General features: G+C 41.6%; 1 pseudogene; it reads right to left on the bottom strand.

The window, feature by feature from the left end:
- Positions 1-5,097: 5,097 nt before the first annotated feature.
- The window catches only part of LOC118585560, a 35,726-nt pseudogene continuing 20,043 nt past the window's right edge, over positions 5,098-20,780 (bottom strand).

Below are 20,780 nucleotides of genomic sequence, written 5' to 3'. Positions count from 1 at the left end.
ACCACAGCCCTGGCATCTTCCCTATCCTGGTGCCCTCACCTTGCCCACTGTGGCATGTCCTGGTGAAGGACTTTTGCAGCAATGGGCCAGTAGTTATAGGCCCTTTGCCTCACTCCCTTGCAATTGGTTCTTTGCGGTCCTACTGTGGGATATCTTTATGCTGGGGAGCTCAAGATATCTTGACATCCCAGTAGAAGAACTTTTCAAGCTATTGAAAGAGGGCCACCACATGGACAACCTGCCAGCTGCACATACAACCTGTGACTAGAGCATTCTTTGATCACTTCTGTACCTAGTCCCTAGGAGTGTCTGGATTCCTACCAGGGCCTCTGGGATGAGTAAGGGGCTAGTGACATGGGTTGAGGTAGAGATGGACAACAGGACAGGAAACCACAGCTGTGCTTGTGACAGGCATGTGATCCTGTGGGAATGTGGGCATAAAGTGCCTTTACAGAGACTTTCAAGCTTCTGATAGTGGGTTTAGATGTCACTGTAACATCAGCCAATGTGAGTGCAACTCAGTCCTGCACCCTCTGTGCCACCTCTGATTCCTGTTGGTGTTGCTCCTTGCAGTACCAGTAGTGTGACAGGCCTTTAGAGGCACAGCCTGAACACAGATGGCCGTGGCATCAGAGGAGATGATACTAAAAAATAATCCTACAGCCTCTTTCCAACAGGTTTACCTGGACCTATTGATGCCCTTTGAGCAGTAGGTGGTGAGGATACCAATAGCCTCAGTTCATTGGGGTTGACTGTTCACCCATGATCTGTTGCTTCCAACTTGAACCAGGAATTGGAGGCCTCAGATGTGAGGGGGCAACAATCCCACATACTAAGCCCCAGTCAATGTTTATATTAGTCCTATCTTGCCTGTTGGTGGTGGTGTGGAGTAGATCCCAGTGTGATAGGCCAACAGTAGATGGGAATCTGGTGTGTGTGTGTGTGTGTGTGTGTGTGTGTGTGTGTGTGTGTGTGTGTGTCCTTGACTCCTGGGTGCAGCTGTTACTTGGGAACATGCTTTACTCTATAGTAATCTCCTGACTGGCCTTGGCCAGGAGCACCAAATGTAAAATGTGAGACAGTTCACTCTGTATAAACCTGTGGTTCTGGTCACCTCATTCCCTACTGCCACCTTGAAGGGGCCATTGTAGAGAGGTCTGAACTTTTGAGACAAGGGTGGGCCTTGGCCTTTCTTGTACACAAAGCTGAGCCTGCAGAGAAGCTCAGCCCAATGTGGTGAGCCACCCTTCTCTATGGTTGCTTGTACCTGGGGGTGAGTGAAGCTCCCACTCTCAGGCCTCCAACTTCCCACCCTGACCCTCAGAGACTGGAATTATGTGTATCAGAAGTTAGGGGCTGTTAAATTCTCTCAAAATTCTATTCCAGAAAGGAATGTGTATAAATAGCTGTGTGTGATATCTATGCACACACACACACACACACACACACACACACACACACACACACACGAATATCTATCTATGTGGTGGAAAGGAAAACCCCTCCATTCAGTGGGCTCATAGTGAAATGGCAAGAGAAGCTGAAAAGCAGGGTGCTTTGGTGGCACTGCACTTTTGTTCATGGCTGTACCTTCATATCTGTTATTTATTAACCCCAGAATGCCAGTCCCTCACCCTAGGTCCATAGAATTCCGTCTCAATATGACAGACACTTAAGTTGTAACATGCTACTAGCTGAAGAGGTTTATGCAGAATTTAGGGGTTGAAAATGTACACTTGGCCCACACCAAGGCTGGAGGTAGATCCTTGGAGCTTGAGCAGCCCTATAATTAGAGCTGGATCCAGTGAGCAATTTTTATTTCCCCTGGCCCTCTTTTGTGGTCAATTATATTTCTATTGAAATTTTCTTCATGAGATTTATTTATTTATTTTAATTTCAAGGTGAGCTGATTTTTCACATATTCTTTTAATTGCTATGCATTACAGGCAGGAGCCTGTACTCAGGGAGGGGCCAGCCTTGCATAAAGGTTCAGATATTAATAGATATTAGAAGTTTGTACCTATGTATATATAATTTATTGACTCTTTAAAAGTTATATTTGCTGTAGTCTTAACACTTCTTAAGCAATGCTTCCTCTTTTTCCGCCTTGGACTGTGATGTTTCAAAGCTTGAGAGAAAAGGCAGTGGGCTCACTTTTGTATTGTTTTTGTGCTGTCACTGGGCCCTAGGCTTTGGTGGCTATCCTTTGCTTGTCAGCTAGCAGGCTAGGACAGGGGTTCAAGATGACTTTTCTTGAGGCCCAGTACATGATTTATCAGCCCACAATGGCAGATGTGGTTTGTTAATGCAGCCAACATCCTTTCTTGTGGAGACCCACAAAGGCTTCCTAGTGAGAACTTACTCAGGTCAGAAAATCTCAGATTGCTTTACCCAGCAGGGCTGCTTATTTTGACAAGGGCATGGTTATCAGGTGTTTTGAAGAGTCTACACTTGGCTATATGGCTTGCTTTGATCTTGCAAGGGGAAAATGTTTTGCTTCCCCCCTTAGCATATTATAAAAAGCCCTTTTGAATAAATTTCTGGGTGACTGGGTATTGATCCAGAGCTCCCCTGAAGCTATCCCGTGTCTCTGTCTTTCTTATCGTCTCTTTCTATCTTTCTATCTATCACTAACTTATTCCTCTCTCCTCCACCCAAGAACCATTTGATAGGTGGGAGCAGGTTGGAGCTGGTCTCCTACAGACTCCCATATTTGGTTCCTGGAAGTGAGGCTCAGGTACAGAAGATAAAAGGAAGGAACACTTCAGGTTAATGAGGCATGCCTAGTAATTAAATAAGGAGGTGAAATTCTAATCTTGAGGAGTAAAATTGTAAATATAAAGCAAGTAACTGAAATTAGGCTGCCACAAGTATTTCTCTCTGTCTCTGTTTCTCTCTCTCTCTCTCTCTCTCTCTCTCTCTCTACATATACATATATATATATATATATATATATATATATATATATATATATGCAGAGAAGCAGTGTCAACAGCATGACCAGAAGCAGCTGGACAAGCGGAGGAGACATACTGGAACCCAAGCAACTGCTGGGGTGAGGTAGAGCTGTGCTCTGGGCTGAACAGGAGGATGTGGCTGAGCTATGGAGCTGCCCTACGGGCAGTATTCAGTTGTACAAGTGGGGCAGCTCACAGAGGAAGATGCCCAATAGAGCAGGTAACAAAACTGGGGTGCCTCAGCTCACCTGGAGCCCCTGGGGTGAGAGGCAGTTGAGAGCCCTCAGCACCAGGACCAGGACTATGAAACAAAAGCAGCCTAGGATAAAGGCTTTGCTGCTATTTGGTGTTCAATGACTGGGACTGTGAGAGCTGAATAGGATGGAGCCAGTAGCCACGAAGTTTCTGTTTGCTGGTGTCCAACAAATAGGTGGCTCCTTTAAGGTTCATGCTGGCTGTACAGAGGTCTCTTTAGAAGAAGTCTGCACCAGCTAGCTATTGTGGTGCTAGCTGTGGCACTAACAGATTTAGCCTTGGAGCAAATTGCCTTAGGCTATGGACTGCTAACTGAAACTGTAGCTGAGAGCAAGTTTCAGAGATGCTTATGTGAACTGGGTTGCTGCACTGCAACAAATTTTGGTAATGGGACTTCTAATATTGGGAGCTGATCACTTATGATGTGGACAGGTATACAAAGACTTCAGGGCAGCTGGCAAGACAGGCCCTGAGTTCTAGCATTCAATGGACCATTAAGACTGGTATCAGAACTGACTTTTTGAACTTTTCATACTTCAGAAATGGGACAATTTTGATTTTATCTACAACTCTATTTAACTGTGGTGACTTGCAAACTGTTTTGTGGAATTGTTTTGTAGAAATGGAACTGTTTTGTTTAAAAAATGTAACTATTTGTGTAGGAACAGAGAAATTTATTTTTTTCTACCCAGGCTCAAGATGCAGTTCAAAAAATTATTTTAAAAAGGGGGAAGTTAATATTCCCCAGTCTCTTTAATTTAAAAAAAAAACCATTTTCTTGTCCCTTGAGCAGATTAATGTTAACTTGTGTTAATATACTCTATGTTTTGTTATTAGAAAGTGTAAATAGTTGTATTGAGAGTTTGCTTTTGGATGTAAGTTTGTGAGAACTGTAATTGTGTATAGTAAAGTTCATACTGGAATTAGGATGTTAACCTGTTAATGTTAATGATGATACTAAGAAGTCTTTAGAGTTGATGCAGTTGCATCATTTTACTGATTTATTTGATGTGGTTGCATCAGGACTTTATTGATTTAAAATGGTCTTGATGCAGCAAAGAGTGTTGTAGTCATCTTAGAGACCCATTCAAAAAGGCCATTCCATCTTTATCATCCTTTACTCCTTTACTAGGAGGTATAGCAGCCATTAGGAGCAGAAGTATTACTATAATTATTCCAGCTACTTTGCAAGCTCTTAGTGGAAAGCTGATTCAGAGCTGCATAGAGTTGAGCTGTGTACCCTCACTTGAGACCTTTATATTATTAGAAAAGGGGGAACTATGGAGACCCACAGAGGCTTCCTAGTGAGAAATTACTCAGGGTCAGAGAATCTGGGCTTGTTTTACCCAGCATGGCTGCATGATGGGATGATTTGACTAAGGCCATGTTTACCAGGTGCTTTGAAGGGTCTATACTTTGCTGTATGGCATGCTTTGATCTTGCAAGGGGGAGGTCATTTGCCTCTCCCCTTGACATATTATAAAAAGCCTATTTGAATAAATTTTTGTGCAACTGAGTATTGACCTACAGCCCTCCTGAAGCTATCCTGTATCTCTGTCTTTCTTATCGTATCGTTTTATCTTTCTCTCTATCATTTCCTCATTCCTCTCTCTACCAACCAAGAAACCTTTGACAAGTGGGTGCAGGTCAAAGCTGATCTCCCATAGACTCCCACACTTTCAAAAAAATAAGTGATAACCAGTTCTGGTTTCCATCTGTACCTCTTACCTTCTGTTCTGGGACCTGGGCAGCTGTGCCATCACTGCCTGTGGGTACAGGTTCTGAGGTTTGTCCCTCAGGGAGTAGGGATAATAGCTGCTGAGGAATCCTCAGCTGCTCTCTGGTCCTTAGATCAAAGTGCTAGACTGGGGCTCCAGGGGGACTACTAGTCTTTGCTTTTCCTTGTCAGGTTGAGGGCAGCTGGGTTTTGGTAGGCCTGCCTGTGGCCCAATGTGCCAAGCAGAACCTTAGAGTAACCAGAGGCTAGAAGAGTAGCATGCAAGAGACTTCTGTCCATAGGAGGGGACAATAGCAGTGTGGAAGACTTGGTCTGGGACTGTCCAGATCCCTGAATGCCTTGCCGGAAGAAGGATCCTATGAGAACAGGGTGCTCAGTATACATAGTAACCTCTGTGGAAAGAAAGGTAGGCAAAATCCCTGGTCTAAATAGTATACACTGATAGCAAATGCCCTTAATCTCATCACTTGAGAAGCAGAGGCAGATGTTCTGTAAATTCAAGACCAGCCTGGTCTACATAATGAGTTCTAGGACTGCTAGGGTTATGTAGACAGAAGTTGGTGTTTCTTTCCCATATATATCTTGCCTGTCATTCTTCTGAACTCCTTTGGGCTGAGTGAACTTTGACAATGCCTCCACCTCTTGCTAGGATCAGGCCTACCTGGTGAAGGGACTTTATGCATTGGTAAAGTGACTGGAGTCTTGGTTCTAGATAGCTGTAAACGTGATCCCAAGGAACTTCTGGAAAGTCCTAGGTTTTAGAGGAAGCTGTAGGTCTGTCTCTCTGTTGGTCCCCCACAACAACATAACAAGGGATACCAGACAGCTTCATTCTAAGGACTCAGCCATGCAGACACCTGATGACAGTGACCAGGAGGCAGCTAAAGGGCCTGAGCTTCCCACTCAAACTGCCCATGCCATATTGAAGTTAGACTTCTGCTGTGTCTAGTCTCCTGTGATCCAGAGGAGTCTCTCTACCCAACTGCCTTGCCCTTTTGATTGGTGGTGCTGATGGTGGTTGCTTTCCTTGTTTGCTCTGGCTAGTATCAGGAATAGACACTCCTGATTACTGACATTGGCCTATGGCTGGCCATCATCCTAGGTTGGCAATGGGGGCTCATGGTGGGGGAGGTCTCCCTTGTTTTCAGTGAGAAAAGTGTGTTCTCTAGCAATCTGAGGAAGGGAAAGCTTCTATCTGTGGGTTTCTTCCTGGTTGCCATGGACTACCTGCCTTCCTTGACTGCCTTCTGTGCATAGCTTTGTCAAAGTCTACTCTAGTGCCTGGGGCCCAAGCATTTGCTCTTCCATGCCTTCTTGCTCTGAGTCTAAGGAGGGAGCACACTGGCCATGCCATCAACTTAGTGGGTGAAGGATCCTGTACATGCCCATGCACATCTGCTCTCAGGATCTCAGGACAGGGAAAAGAAGGGATATATGTACCTGATACTAACAGTCCTCCTCCTTCTATGGCCTCCCTAAGTTTTACCATTTTTGCTGGTCCAGCAGTGTGGACATATCACTTTTCTTTTCTTTTTTTTTTAATAGTTAAACACCTCTGTGCATTATATGTCACCTATATTGTGCTAACTATGTTTCAGGTATTTACCAGACAACCACATCTATGCATTTTGGGAGATAATTCTGTTTTGAAAGGTTATGTGACATCTATAGCTATAATGACATTTATCAATATGACTATTATTGTATGTTTACCAAATGTTATATATTGAAGACTATATACATTTCTTTTCTAGTATAGACATTTAGAGTATGCCTTGAATAGAAGTGGTGAAATGTCATATGTTGATGTGAAATTTGAAAAAAAAAATGGTAAATTCTAGCCCTAAGTGATTTTGACATATTTGTATGTATATGTGTAAATGTATGTATGTATGTATTTATATATGTGAAATAGTCCCTAATGTTTTTAAAGGGGCACATATTTCAGAAGGTATCATTAATTGAGTCATTAAATGTGGTACATTAATTGAAATGCATTGGATATTAGATGTCATGTGGGAAGCCATGTGCAGCAATGATGATGATGCTTATAATTTACAAAACTACTCTTATTTTGGAAACAGGTGCTTCAGGATGTTTGTATATGTAAAAAAAGTTCTCATTTTATTTAGTCATAACTTTCATTTTTCATTATTAAGAAATGTTCTATTCATTTTACATACCAAACACAGGTCCCACACTCCTCCCTCCTCCCACCCCTCAGCCTTCCCTTTCAAACCATCCCCCATTCCCACCTCCTCCAAGGGAAGGTCTCCCATAAGGAGTCAGCAGAGCCTGGTACATTCCACTGAGGCAGCTCTAAGCCCCTCCCCTCTGCACCAAGGCTGCACAAAGTGTCCCACCATAGGCACTGAGCTCCAAAAAGCCCACTCATGCACTATGGATGGATGTCAATCCTACTGCCTGTGAGACCCCTAAAGAGTTCAAGTTAAACAACTGTCTCACCTATCCAGAGGGCCTAGTCCAGTATTATGGGGGCTCCATAGCTCTAGGTCAACAGTTCATGCATTTCCACTAGTTTGGCTGGCCATCTCTGTATGTTTTTCCATCATAATCTCATTGTACCTTGCTCATAGAATGCCTCCTCTTTCTCATCAATTGGATTCCTGGAGCTCAGGCTGGCACCCGGCCATTGATCTCTGCATCTGCTTCCATCAGTTACTGGATGAAGGCTCTATGATGACAGTTAGGGTATTCACTAATCTGATTACTAGAATAGGCCAGTTCAGGCACCCTCTCAACTATTGCTAGTAGTCTAAGGTTGGGTCATCCTTGTGGATTCCTGGGAGCTTCCCTAGTACCCTGTTTCTCCTTATCCCCATAATGTCTTCATTTATCATTGTATCTCTTTTCTTGCTCTCCCATGCTTCATTATTCCAGCTCAAACCTCCCATTTCCTTATGTTCTCATCCCCATCCCTTGCCCTCCATTATACCCTAACCCCCAGTTTGCTCCTGTAGATCTCATCTATTTCCCCTTCACTGGGTGATCTATGTATCTTTCTTAGGGTCCTCCTTGTTAGCTAGCTTTTCTGGAGCTCTGGGTTGAGGACACTGGGCATCCAGATAATAAGACACAGCTCTGCTCTCTCATGACAAATATTCAGAGGGAGCCAGAGTGACACATGTTATATGTTCACCTAAGCATAGGCAGTGTCAGCTGTGTGGCTAGATATACTCTGTCTCCTTAAGCCTCCCTCCTCCCCTCTCACACTCCTTTCCAGTTGGTGGGCCTCTCTCCTCAGCCTGGCTCTTGGATTGCTGAGCTCTCCCTCCTGCCAACTTGAAAGCTGGCCTTTTCCATTTCTTTTCTCTTGTGTGGTCACCCTTTCCTCCTTAGCTCATCTTCCTTCAAACACTGTCCATTGACCCTGCCTGTGTCCTGCAGCCCCAGCCCTGTTTGCTCCAGCCACAACCTTTTATGAAAAGGGAGCCCTGTGGTTGTGGCCTTCATCTGTCCCCATCCTGTCCCTCCTACCTCACATGCTTGTCCTTGCTGCCTCCTGAACTAGCCCTGACATTAGTTCGGTCCCTGCATGTGCCCAGCCATGGCTGCAACCTGTTGGTTTCTCTGCATCTCCACCACCATGCAGCCTCAGGGATCTTTGTAATCACACTCACACCTCTGCTTCAAATCTGCAGTGGTTTCCCATGGCCTTTAGAGGTTATTGCAAAGCTGTTCCTGCCTGTGTCTCCTCTTCCCCACCATGCACTGTAACAGTCATCACCCCTACCTGCCCTGCCTGTGTCTCCTCTTCCCCACCATGCATTGTGACAGTCACTCCTGTCTGCCCTGCCTGTGTCCCCTCTTCCCCACCATGCACTGTGACAGTCACACCTGTCTTTCCTGCCTGTCTCTCCTCTTCCCTAGCCATGCACTGTGACAGTCATCACACATTCTCTCTCCTTGGTGACATTGCTTAAGTCTGATTTCTCTTCTCCAAGCATAGGTGTGTTGTTTGTTATTTTTTGGCTCTTTTTGGGGGCCATGCCATCCAGCTCCCAAATAAATCACACATGGAGGCTTATTATTACTTATGAATGCCCAGTCTTAGCTTGGCTTAGTTATAGCCAGTTTTCCTTAAATTAACCTGTCTATCTTTTGCCTCTGGGCTTTGCCTGTTCTCTTACTGCATAGATTAATAGAAATGGGCTGAGTTGAGTTGTAAGAGCTAGCTATCGAGAAGCCAGAGCCATTAAGCCATACAGTTTGTAAATAATATAAGCCTATGTGTGTTTACTTGGGACCAAGTGGCTGTGGGACATGGGTGAGAGAGATTCATCCTGACTGCAGGGCCAGGCAGGACTGGAGAAGCTTCTAGCTACAGAGCTGTTTGTTGTAAATGATGTTTTGGTGTGCTAAACATCTATACTTACCTATACTTCCCTCACTGTGGAGAGGAGCAGTTGGACTTCTGGGTTCTGCATCATTGCCTGTGGGGCATGTCTTCCTATTGCAACAAGGGTTGTCTTATTCCTTTTCCTCTGTCTCAACATTGTCAGTTGGAATGTTCAGGTAATTGTAAGCCTTTTCCCCATCAGAGCAAAGCAATGAGCTCTCATAATGAGCTCTCATAAATGAGCTCTTCTCCAAATATTTTTGGATAATTCTCAATAAGAAATTTGACAAGAGAAATCTTTGAAAAAACAAGGCAAACACAAAGGGTCTCTGTCATTTTTTCATGGTTGTAAATCACATTTAATATATGAGCCTTGAGGCTAAAAGTATGTAGTTCAAAATTCAGAGAAAAAGGCAGCTTCTATATAATATGGGGGGGGGGTGTTAGAAATATGAAAGAAGATTTTTGAGATCAGATGATAAAATGTGATCATCACAGTGCAATACTATATAAGAGAATGATTTCTAGTGCTCCCAATGTGATGGCTAGTATATACTGTTAACTTCAATAACTTTTGTTCCATTTGTGGCAGACATGACTGAGCATGTCTGTAAAGATGCTTATGGAAAGGTATAGTTAAGGAGGGAAGACTACCCCTCAATGTGGGCTCCATCCTATTGAAAGTTCCTACTGGGTGACTAAAAATGAAGAGACAGGCAAAGCCAATTGAGCAACAGCATTCATGTGTCTCTGATTGCTCAGTGCAAATGCAATGTTAACAGCTTGACAAACAGGTTTATTATCATAAGTAACTTTGTACCTCTGTGGGCTTGGTCCTGGCACCAAAATATAAGTGACTTTGTTGCAATTCTTAGGGCTGCTAGGACAGCTGATGACTAGAGCTCCAAAGAGACAATTCAGCCATGGAGGGCAAGGTATCCTGGACACCTGGAGTTGTTTAGAACAGCTCTGACCTGGAGGTGTCCCATACACCTTGAGCTGCTTAGAACAGCTCTGACAATTGGAGCTGCAAAGAGACATCTCAGCCCTGGAGGGTGAGGTATCCTGGACACCTCAAGCTGCATAGAACAGCTCTGCCCTGGAGGTGTCCTGGACACCTTAAGCTGCTTAGGAGCCCAGGGCCAGAGTGCTACTTCCCTGTTCTGTGATTGGTTGATCCACAGGTCAGTTGGCCAGGGGCAGAGATGACTCTGGTCTGAGCCTACCTGTGTTTCCTTCACTGGCCTTTCTTAGCTTTTTGACACTAATTCTAAGGCCAGGGTATATTTCTTTCATGGACTCTGATTCTAGGGACCAAGAGTGTTACTTTGGTACTGGTTTCAGAGTCAGGGCATGTTTCCTTAGTTTTTCTAGGTTTGGGGATAAAGTGTTCATTTCTCTGGATCAGGTCCCAAACTCAGGCTGTGTTTCTTTCACAGGTCCTGGGCTCCAGCACCAAGGTGCTACTTTCCTGCTCTGTGATTGGTTGATTTCACAGATCAGTTGGCCAGGGGCAGAGATAGCTCTGATATGAACCTAACTGTGTTGCTTTCTGCCCTGATCTGATCCATCTTTCCCTATTTCTGGGCTCCAGGATCAGGGTGGGTTTCTTTAACCAGCCCCCTTCCCCTACAATTATATTGGGAAATATTTGAAGTAAGGCCTATTTGGAGTGAATTGGGTAATTGTGGCTCTACAATGACAAGTTGTTTGGAACTCTAGCTTTCTCTTCTGTTCGTATATTCTACACAATATGAGGAAAAGATGTCCTGAGCCAGGCCTTCTTGTGATGTACTTCTTATAGGACCAATAATTATTGTTCAATCAATAGTTAATCAGAAACTCAAATACTAGAGTCCAAATAACCATTTGGTCTTTATGCTGAATAAATTCTGGTATTTTACTATAGTATTTGAAATGTGCCTGCCATAGAAAAGTATCTCTAATCTAACCATAGTCAGCAGCAAGAGGCCAAGGATATATTTAATCATACTAACCATGTCTCAGAACAACATATCTGATTAAACAATCCATATGCCTTTGTTTAATTGGGAAACCACCTTGAAAACAAGTAGAAATTCACACATTCCTCAGTGATGACATCAAGGGTTCAGTCTTGATTTTCTAACCCAGCACCCATGTTTTCTTATCATTTCAATATTAGCTCTCAGTGGGTTAGTCTAACAATATTCTAAATCACAATCAACAAAGGACTGAGTCACTGAGCTCAAATACCCATTTAAATTCTATTTAAAATCCACAAGTGATTCTTCCTCTCCAGATGAATGAAAATCAAGGGTGCACTCATTTAAAAAAACAAAACAAAAACAAAAACCCAGACTCTCAGGATAATCCTGTGTTCCTGTCTCATTGTGAAGACATGTTTACTCTAGGCATAAAATATATGTCTCATTACCTTTTTGGTGATATCTGCCAATCTGGAGTTGCAGGAGCTAGGCAGGCATAAAATACACAGGGCTATGCAAATGGCTAAATTAGAAGATGTCATGTGGTTGAATTCAGAGTTTCTCTCAATTTTATATAATATTCCAAAAAGTGGTTTCAAAAGAATGATATTTGGTTGGGGTAGTTGCTCTAAAAGACTGAACACAGAGACAAGTTATTTTAAAACAATAAATTTTACTCATGAAATTGTAAATACAAAAAGAGGGAATAGAGTAATTGTATCTTATTCATGGTCCCCTGAGAATAAAGTGAAAGTAGAAATGTGTCCTATAAATTATGCTTGAAATATCTCCCCAAAGTCAGAAAAAAAGGGCAAATTTAATTGATATGTACATACACACACACACACACACACACACACACACACACACACACACACATTACATAACTACTGAGATTAAAAGCATAGGCCACTGTGACTTCCCAAGTCATTCTTCCCCTTTCAAAATGTCTTCTGTGTTTGTGAACAACTGAAACTTTTTTTTGGCAGTCAATATGTTTAGTAAATAATTCTGTGGTATATGATCTAATGTGTCTAAGCAAACATTATTCCTCTTTTTGTTGGTGTTGCTCAAGAAATTAGTAATCATTACCTCTGCACTGCGGCTACTTTCTTCTCTTCATACCCTTGGTCGAGGACACCAGCCATTCATCATATAGTCCAGATGTCAGCACACTTCCTGGTATATTTCTTAGAAACTCCTGACATACATAGAAAAAATATTTTGTGGAAAATATATGTCACATAAATTACTCAAAATACTTTCAACTGTAAAATTCAGCTTAGTTCCAACTTCATTCATAGTTCTCAACCTATCCTCTAGTTGGAACCTAGTCTGACATGTAGACCCATTAAGTTTTGTCCATCAAAACTAGAAACGTAAGAACAGATTTTGGGTACTGCACACTAGCACACACTTAAGAGATCAATACCTCATCTTAACTCTTACGTTCAAATGACAAACATATACACTATGGTAATTTCTTCATGATCAAGGGCTTTTTGCTTCTCACTATAATGGCTCTGAAACAAGTGATCTAACTGCATGGATCCATGCACTCAAAAGCAAAGGCTGGGTGAGCCTGGACTTTCTTTCATGTGCTATGTTCTCCAAGAGAAATGTTTGTAGTAATGTTGTAGAATATTGTTTTAAGGTATGTTACTTTTGTTTATGTTACATTTGTTTAACTCTATGAAACTGTTACTGTGCCTGTCTAAAACACCTTATGGTCTAACAGAGAACTGAATGGCCAGGAGAGAGACAGGAGAAAGAAATAGGTGGGGCTGGCATGCAGAAATAATACATAGAGGGAGACATCTGGGAAGGAGGAGATCAAAGAGCCAGAAGGAAGAAGCCTCTAGGGGCCAGCCACCCAGCTACATAGCAAGCCATGGAGGAAGAATGAAAGTAAGATATACAGAAGTAAGAAAAGGAAAAGCCCAGAGGGGGAGAAGTTAGATGGGATAATTTAAAGATAAGAAAAGCTGGCAAGAAATAAGCCAAGCTAAGGCTGGGCATTTGTAATTAAGAATAAGTCTTTGTGTGTGGTTTATTTGAGAACTGAGCGCCCCCTCCCCACTAAAAAGGAACAAAACCAACAATATAACATCCTCTAAGTGGTAAAGGAAATGAAATGTGTGTCATTGTATAGTGACTGTCAAATAAATATCACAAAACTGAGCAACAATATGGTTGCTTGAACAAAAATATCATCCTTAGTAGCACTAACTTGGGATGGGGAAATCTCATGAAGCCTAACTTCTAGATGTAGAACTAGACACATAAATACCACTGCGAGTGGAAAAGTAAGTCTTCCTCAAAGACGAACCCCTAATTGGTAATCCAGTACCAATTGGTGGCTAAGAAATAGTGCATATACTGCTAACCAAAAGTGGACTCATCAGGTGGTTTTAACATTTTTACGGATGTATATATATATATATGTATGTAATAACAAAAATTAAAGAAAATGGACCCTGTATTTGAGAGAAAGTAGGAAGTTGATGGGAAACAACAGGACTTAGAGCAAGGAAAAGAAAGGAGAGAAATGATGTAATTTAGGTTGAATTTTAATAATAACATAAAGGTATCATTTTATGTAGCTGAAGAGATGGCACAGTGATTAAGAACGCCAGCTTCAAATCCATGAGGACCTGCATTTGGATCTCAACACTGCATGAGAGGGACACAGGAAAATCATGGAGTCTTACTGGCTATGTGTAGCCAAAGTGTATGTGGAGGAGATACATGTTCCACTAAGGAAGAAAAACTCACCAGAGAATGATGGAAACTGGTAACAAAACACATCTGAGTAGGCATGTACAAAGGTGACACTCATGTGTCTGTATAAAATGACCCTCCATACCCTATTATTATTTTGAAACCTGTTTGGCATGAGGAACACAGAGGAATCAAATAAAAGATACTTAGTTACATTACCCTTCATTGTGACAGGTTTATGCTTGAATTCTTACGTTGTGAACATCAGAGGCAACTTTTGGCTTATCAGATTTCTATCATTCCTGTCTACTGTCCTTCAAGAGTACACATGATGCAGGAAACTACTCACACAGATTGGGAGGAATCTTGAGTGTAGAGGATTCCAGGACTCTCCCTACCTTTAAGATAGATGCCACAACAGGGACACTTTCGTTATTCAAGTTCACTTCTGTCCCAGAATCCAGCCTTTCCTTTAGGGCTAGGAATGCTCTTATTTTGCCAGGTGTGCTGAAGATACCTTCAGTGATTGGCCCCCTTTCACTGATAAAGGATAGTATGTCCTGAGAGGAGAAAGAGAAACACATGTCACTCCACTGGCAGCACAGAGCAGGACTTCCTTCTTCTGGAGAACCAGGCTGATGGTGTGCACAGGTGCAATGCAAGAGCTGGCATGGATGAAGAGGACCTTGACCTGGTTTTGGTGTTTTTATCTTCTGTTGGACCCATCCCACCCTAATGTTAACCCTGAGACCTCAGGCAATGTTTATTTGTAATCAGATTTTCCACTACAGTAAAGTGATTTAATCCAACTTTTCCAATACACCTTTTGTGGCAAATAGCCCTCTCTTACCTTCCTATTCTTAAGCCAATGATTTGATGCACACTTGTTTCTCCACTTGATGATAGAATTCAAGGGGGTATTTAGAAGCAGGGTTTTGTCCTCAGGGCTGTCAGAGAAGAACTATATGAGACCTACCAGAATTGCTGTGGGTAGATTGCCATCCTCACAAATGGCAGTCAGATCTTTTCCAAAGATTTTTCCTGTCTTCACAACTGGCGGGGCTGTGCACACTTGGTCCTGGTGAGGCACAGAGCCCTTGTGGAACAACCAAGATATGAAAGGCCATCTTCTCTTAACTGTTGGCTCCCCTGTATCTAAAGAGGAGATGAGATCATTACATGGAGTAGTTTAATTTATGTAACCTTTGTCGCAAATTCCCAGTTCACAATGTACCTGTTGTAATGCATACAAAGAGATTATCATTTCTGATATAAAAATCCCCGCATTCTTAAGTTGGTTACCATTCCTGTTGTGTGTGTGTATGTCTATTCTTCTTCTCTACACTCTACACTGTTGTTAATCTTAGAGACTTGATCTGAGTGTTCTTTGGTGGGAATTCTCACAACACAATGCTGTCTAGCCCCCATTACTTCATGAGGTACTTGACAGCCAGTTGAACAAGCTTCCTGAGTTATGTCCCATCAGAGGCCTCAGGGGTCATTTCCTTTTGCACAGCCGCCCTCACTGGTTCCAGATCAAGCTGTGTCTTGTCCTCCCGTGTCATAGTGTCCCGTTCTTAGGTTTCTCGTGAGCTTTTGAAGAACCACTGTCAAACTTCTTTCAGCAGCAGCAGACGCCCTCATGAGAACGTGTGCATGACTACGTTTGTCAGACAGACTCTGGGCCCATGCCCCACTGTGTTAGTTCAAAGCTGATCAAAGTTTCCTTTTCTCTTCTGAGATTGCTTTTAGAATATTGGACCATAGTGAAATCTTTAAAAAGTTACTACAAACACATTAACAGTAAACAAAGGAGTCACAGAGCAAAACCCAAAATAAACAGTCTTTCTCAGCATACAATATACTGGTTGGCTTTCCAATACCGAATAGTCAGGCCTTAAAACACAAATAATATCATTCAGATTGAGTAAGATGTGTGAGTGAGTGAGTGAGTGAGTGAATGAGTGAGCATATGTGTGTGTGTGTGTGTGTGTGTGTGTTCATGTGCATATGTGTTTATACATGTATATACATAATAATTTTTTAAAAGACAAAATTTGAAAGCAATCAAAGTGGTTCATGGGAGATTTTGGAGAAAGGAGAGGAAAGGGGAAAATAATGAAAGTATAGCATAATTTGAAATAATATTTAAATAAATTCAAAGGCCCCAGTATATAAATATTAGGTCCATTTCCAGTTCAGACTCAGATCTAAAGACACACATAAAACACAGTAGTTGTTTTGTAAACTGAAATGAGATTAGAGACTGGGCTTCAATCCTAAGGCCATTTCAACCCAAGTCCACAACAGATGATCTCCCCTGCCATACATATAACTTTTCTGTATAACTTTCAGTACAGGTTTGTCTAAGTGTAGTGATTAGGACATTTTTTCCTCTGATCACAAAACCACATGATGGGAAACATATGGGGATCCAGGTCTTGGAAATTATATTCTAATGGGACCAAAGGTGTATGCACACATGATTACGTGTAGGCAGTATCTTGGCATACCAGTTTATGGTGACCATCTGCCTGGAAGAATGAAATGTTCTCCCTATGGACAAGCTGAGTCTTGCAGGACTTAGAATTCTCTCAAGTCTGGCCTGGGGTGTGTTGTTTGGTTTTTATTTTGTTCCTTACAGCACCCCTTTCCAAGCAAGAAATGACACTATGCATTGATATTGTGTGCAGAACAGAAACTAGAACTGAGAAATGCCTCTTGAAGGAAGGTCAGGGACTCACTGCTCTGCTTCTGGCTTCTTGCTGGGTCTCTGGGCTTTAGGATGAATCGCCCCTGTATATCTGGTTGTTCCACACACAGCCCAGGCAGGGCAGGAAAAGCTGTGTGCTTTCTTGATTTTCGTCGTCGACTGACAGTATTTTGAATGTTTCTCATTATGATGTCATAGGGATGCTCATGCTCTATGAAAAGAAAATATGAATGTGAGTCGAAACTGAGGGTAATGAATGTGAGCAAACCTGCCAATGTACTTTAGCATGCACTATAATGTTTCTCTTTGTGCTTCTGGACCAAGTAGACTGTACACACTGAGCATCAGGAGCCTCCCTGGGATACTCTGATGAGGGAAGGCGTGTAAGCCGAGAACTCTAAACACAGGAAACTTTCAACTTGTCACTTTGTCTGAAGAACATAGGTCCATCAGTGCACTGTATAGGGGGACTTTTCCTGTGCTCCCTGTGACAGTTTTAAGGCCTGCTGGTTTCTGCCTTGAAGACTCAGAAGCCTCCTGCACACAGCAGTTGTTCACCACTCTAGGGGGCATGAACCTGGGATATGGGGCCTTAACATGAGGTGGACTAAAGTCTCATCAAGTAGCCAACTTTCCTGAGAGCATCAGGCAATTGACACTCTGAGGGTGAAGAAGAGTCTCCTGAGCAAAGTGCACAATCACAAGAACAAGCTGCATGTGGTAAAAATACTTTCCATAGAGGCGGATGAGTAACAGCAGCTGAAGTGAACTCACTCCTATCTGCTACACCCGGAAGAGCACAAAACCACATTTCAAGAACATTTCTGTGTTTTGATGAAACTGAAGCTACAAGACCTTTGTCTTGGTTTTGTGGAGATTTCTCACAAGCACTCAGAATTTCCCTCTCAAGACTCCGTTCTTGGACTGTGTTCTCACAGTGACTGTGGACTAGAACTACATCTACACAATTGGAATCAATGTAGAGATGTCTTATTTGCTCTCCCATGTTTTACATTTTTCTTCTCTGAAGGAACCTTACAGAGTCTGTGCTGTGACATGGCTTTCTGGGAAGTGTGAAACCTGCCCCTGTCCGTTTCTGATGAATCACCAGTATAATTAAGCTCTTGCTTTGCCTTTCCTTCTGACACAGATAGTGTCAGTGCTACAATCAGATCAAGAGGTACAGTAACATTTAAATTAGTAGACTCCAGAAGCTTCCAAGTGATCAGTAGGGAACAATCTAGGCATGAATATACTTACTTGAGTATGGCCTGTGGGTTGAAATACACATTCAAAATGAATGCTGAGAAATCAACAAGACTGCTAAGTTCTTGGGATTTCTGAAGCATCCATGATGTGCAAAGCTCTTCCAAACCTTAGAATTAAAATATTACCAAGTTGACACCTTACAATAATTAAATTTATTTTGTAATAAGCTCCCCATTTGTCTTATTATTGACTAAGAACTGTAATGATATCCACCTTATACAAAGCAAAAGGACCAGACATTTTTGGCATATGTCTGTATTCCCATTACTCATTTGATTGTGAGAGTGAGGGTCAGGAGTCCCTTGCCCGACTGGGCTCCATATCAATACCCTGTGCATAAAGAGAATATCAAATATATGGGTGGGATATCCCCCCAATATTGCTCAATGTACTAAAACCTGGAAAATAAATATTTTTAAAAAATTAGTCTGATTTCTGTACTTTGAATAACTAAGAATGTCCTCACAGTTTGTTCTCAGGATACATGAGAATTGAACAAGGCAATGTTCTCTCACCTCCAAGAGACATCCTCACTGTTACTTGTCTGAGGGATACTACATGTCTTAGAACTCCACCTTTTCAGTATCTTTTGAAGGTCAGCCTCAGGAGCAGACTTAGTAATCTCAAATTAAGTAATTCTTATCCAAATGCTTCAGCTAAATCTTCTATTACTATTACCTATGTGTCAATAATCTCGTGAAAAATTCCAGAAAAATGCAACATCAGGAATAGCAGGTGATTCAGTCAGGAAGGCTCCATAAGTCTGTCATCAATGAGGTCATAGAGAGGTGTAACTGACTATATTTACATGGATCCAGAGAAATGGCTAGATTTCACATTTTCATGCCAAAACAGAAGCTACATAGTTTGGAGTAAACAGAATATTCTTTAAAGTTTTTAAATTTAGTTTAAGACTTATTTATGTGTGTAAGTGGTTTTTTCTCACATGTGTATCTGTGCACTATGTTGTACCTGGTGCCTGTGCATGTCAGAAGAGGGAATTACATCCCCTGAGTTTTGGATGGTTGTGGGTGTTGTGTATCAAAACAAGTCTTTTTGCAAGAACAACAAGTTAGTCTGTACTCTTAATCACCAAAACATCTCTCTAGCCCCTAGCATTGTCTGTAATCTTCAAAGAATGAAAATTATTATTTTTTATTTAGAATCAAAAAATACAAAGTCTTGCTTTGTCTTTTTAGGAAAATTCTGTTTCTTGTTTGGAAATGCACAGGAAAATTCCAGGTTTTTTTTTCACCAGACCATAGACTGTTGCATAAAGAGATAGTATCATGTTATATAAAATAGTTGGTAATTGTGAATTAAATGCATGAAATAATGTTTAAGTTATGTTCTTTTAATGCTGATTTAACTTTAAGACTGAATGATGAAAACATTGAGAATTCAGGGTGAAAATATTGCCTTGGTCAACCCTCTTTAGTTTTCCCAGTTAATTACCTTGGAGTAGGCTTGGGGCTTCTTGGAGGCCACGACAGAACCATAGTTGGTAATCTTGAGCACTCTTGGGGGGGGGCAAAAAAAAAGAACCAACCATCAGAGATAATCTTTCACAGTGGATTCTTTAGGAATACCTTTCCTCACCATTTCCAGCTCCTCTAGCAGGAAAATTATTAGAATCAGTTTTAATGATGTGTCTTTTGACTACATCATTAAATCATCTGTGATGATTTCAGGAGAAAACGCTTGGGTCTTGCCTTACCTCTTTGATGGAGCCTAGATCTACTGATCCACAATAGAATCTGAATAACCATGGATTAAAAAAAATTACATTCACCCATCAACACTTATCAAGAAAAATGTTATTCCAAGATCTGTTACATCTGTTTGTCCACATGTGTGTGGAATTTTGAACTTTGACATGAAATGCCCACACAACCTAGTACCCAGAGAGCCATACACCTTCAGTGTCTATGATTTCTTGAGCAAAGTCTCCTTTGAAAGATGTGGTAACCTCAGCAAGACTGGTCAAAATAGACAAAAACAAGAGAGGCTTTGAGGATGCCTAGGAGTAAAAACCACTTTTGGCTTTCATTCAGAGATGTCCAATCTGTGGAGAGGAAGGACAAGTGTCTAACCTAGAAAACAGGCGAGATGCTGAAAACAAGCTCCACAACACAATTACTGTACACAGTGCTAGGGATCCATGTGGACCAGCCATCTAAATAGAGTATGCTGTTGAAATATTCAGCACCCTAAAATAGTGGGTAAAGTAAAAATATGCTTTAACTGGAGTTATCATTAATTGGACTTTATTGTTGATTCTGGTTTAAAAACAATTGCATTGCACTGTAGAAGTCCTTAATTATTAAAACGAGCAGACATATACATTCAAGCAGATAAACACACCACTACCACCCCCGCCAACACACCATGGGAGTGAGAGAAAGAGAGACATAGACATGGAGAGACAGAGACAGAGAGAACAACACAGATAAATCATACAAAGTCACAGAAGGTGATAGAGAGGGTCATCTACACATACAGAGAAACACATACACAAAGAGAGACATAAATTCACAGAGACACATATATTTACACACAAAATGACAAAGTTAAACACAGATATATATGCAGAGAGAAAGAAGAAAAAGACACATAAACATAAATATTAAGAGAGAGAGAAAAAAGAACACATCCAAACACGTACATCTACATCTCCACACACGCAGAAGTGAAGAAAGAAGGAATGGGAGATGAGAAGGAATTATATACCAAATGTGAAGTACAATATAATCAAAAATAAAAAAGAACATCATTCCCTCTACAATTGGCAGTCTTTAAA

The sequence above is a fragment of the Onychomys torridus genome, chromosome 6, assembly GCF_903995425.1.
Source record: "Onychomys torridus chromosome 6, mOncTor1.1, whole genome shotgun sequence".
In the NCBI taxonomy this organism is placed as follows: Eukaryota; Metazoa; Chordata; class Mammalia; order Rodentia; family Cricetidae; genus Onychomys; species Onychomys torridus.
The sequence above is the reverse complement of the archived record's forward strand: the minus strand, read 5'-3'. Positions and strand labels throughout refer to the sequence as shown.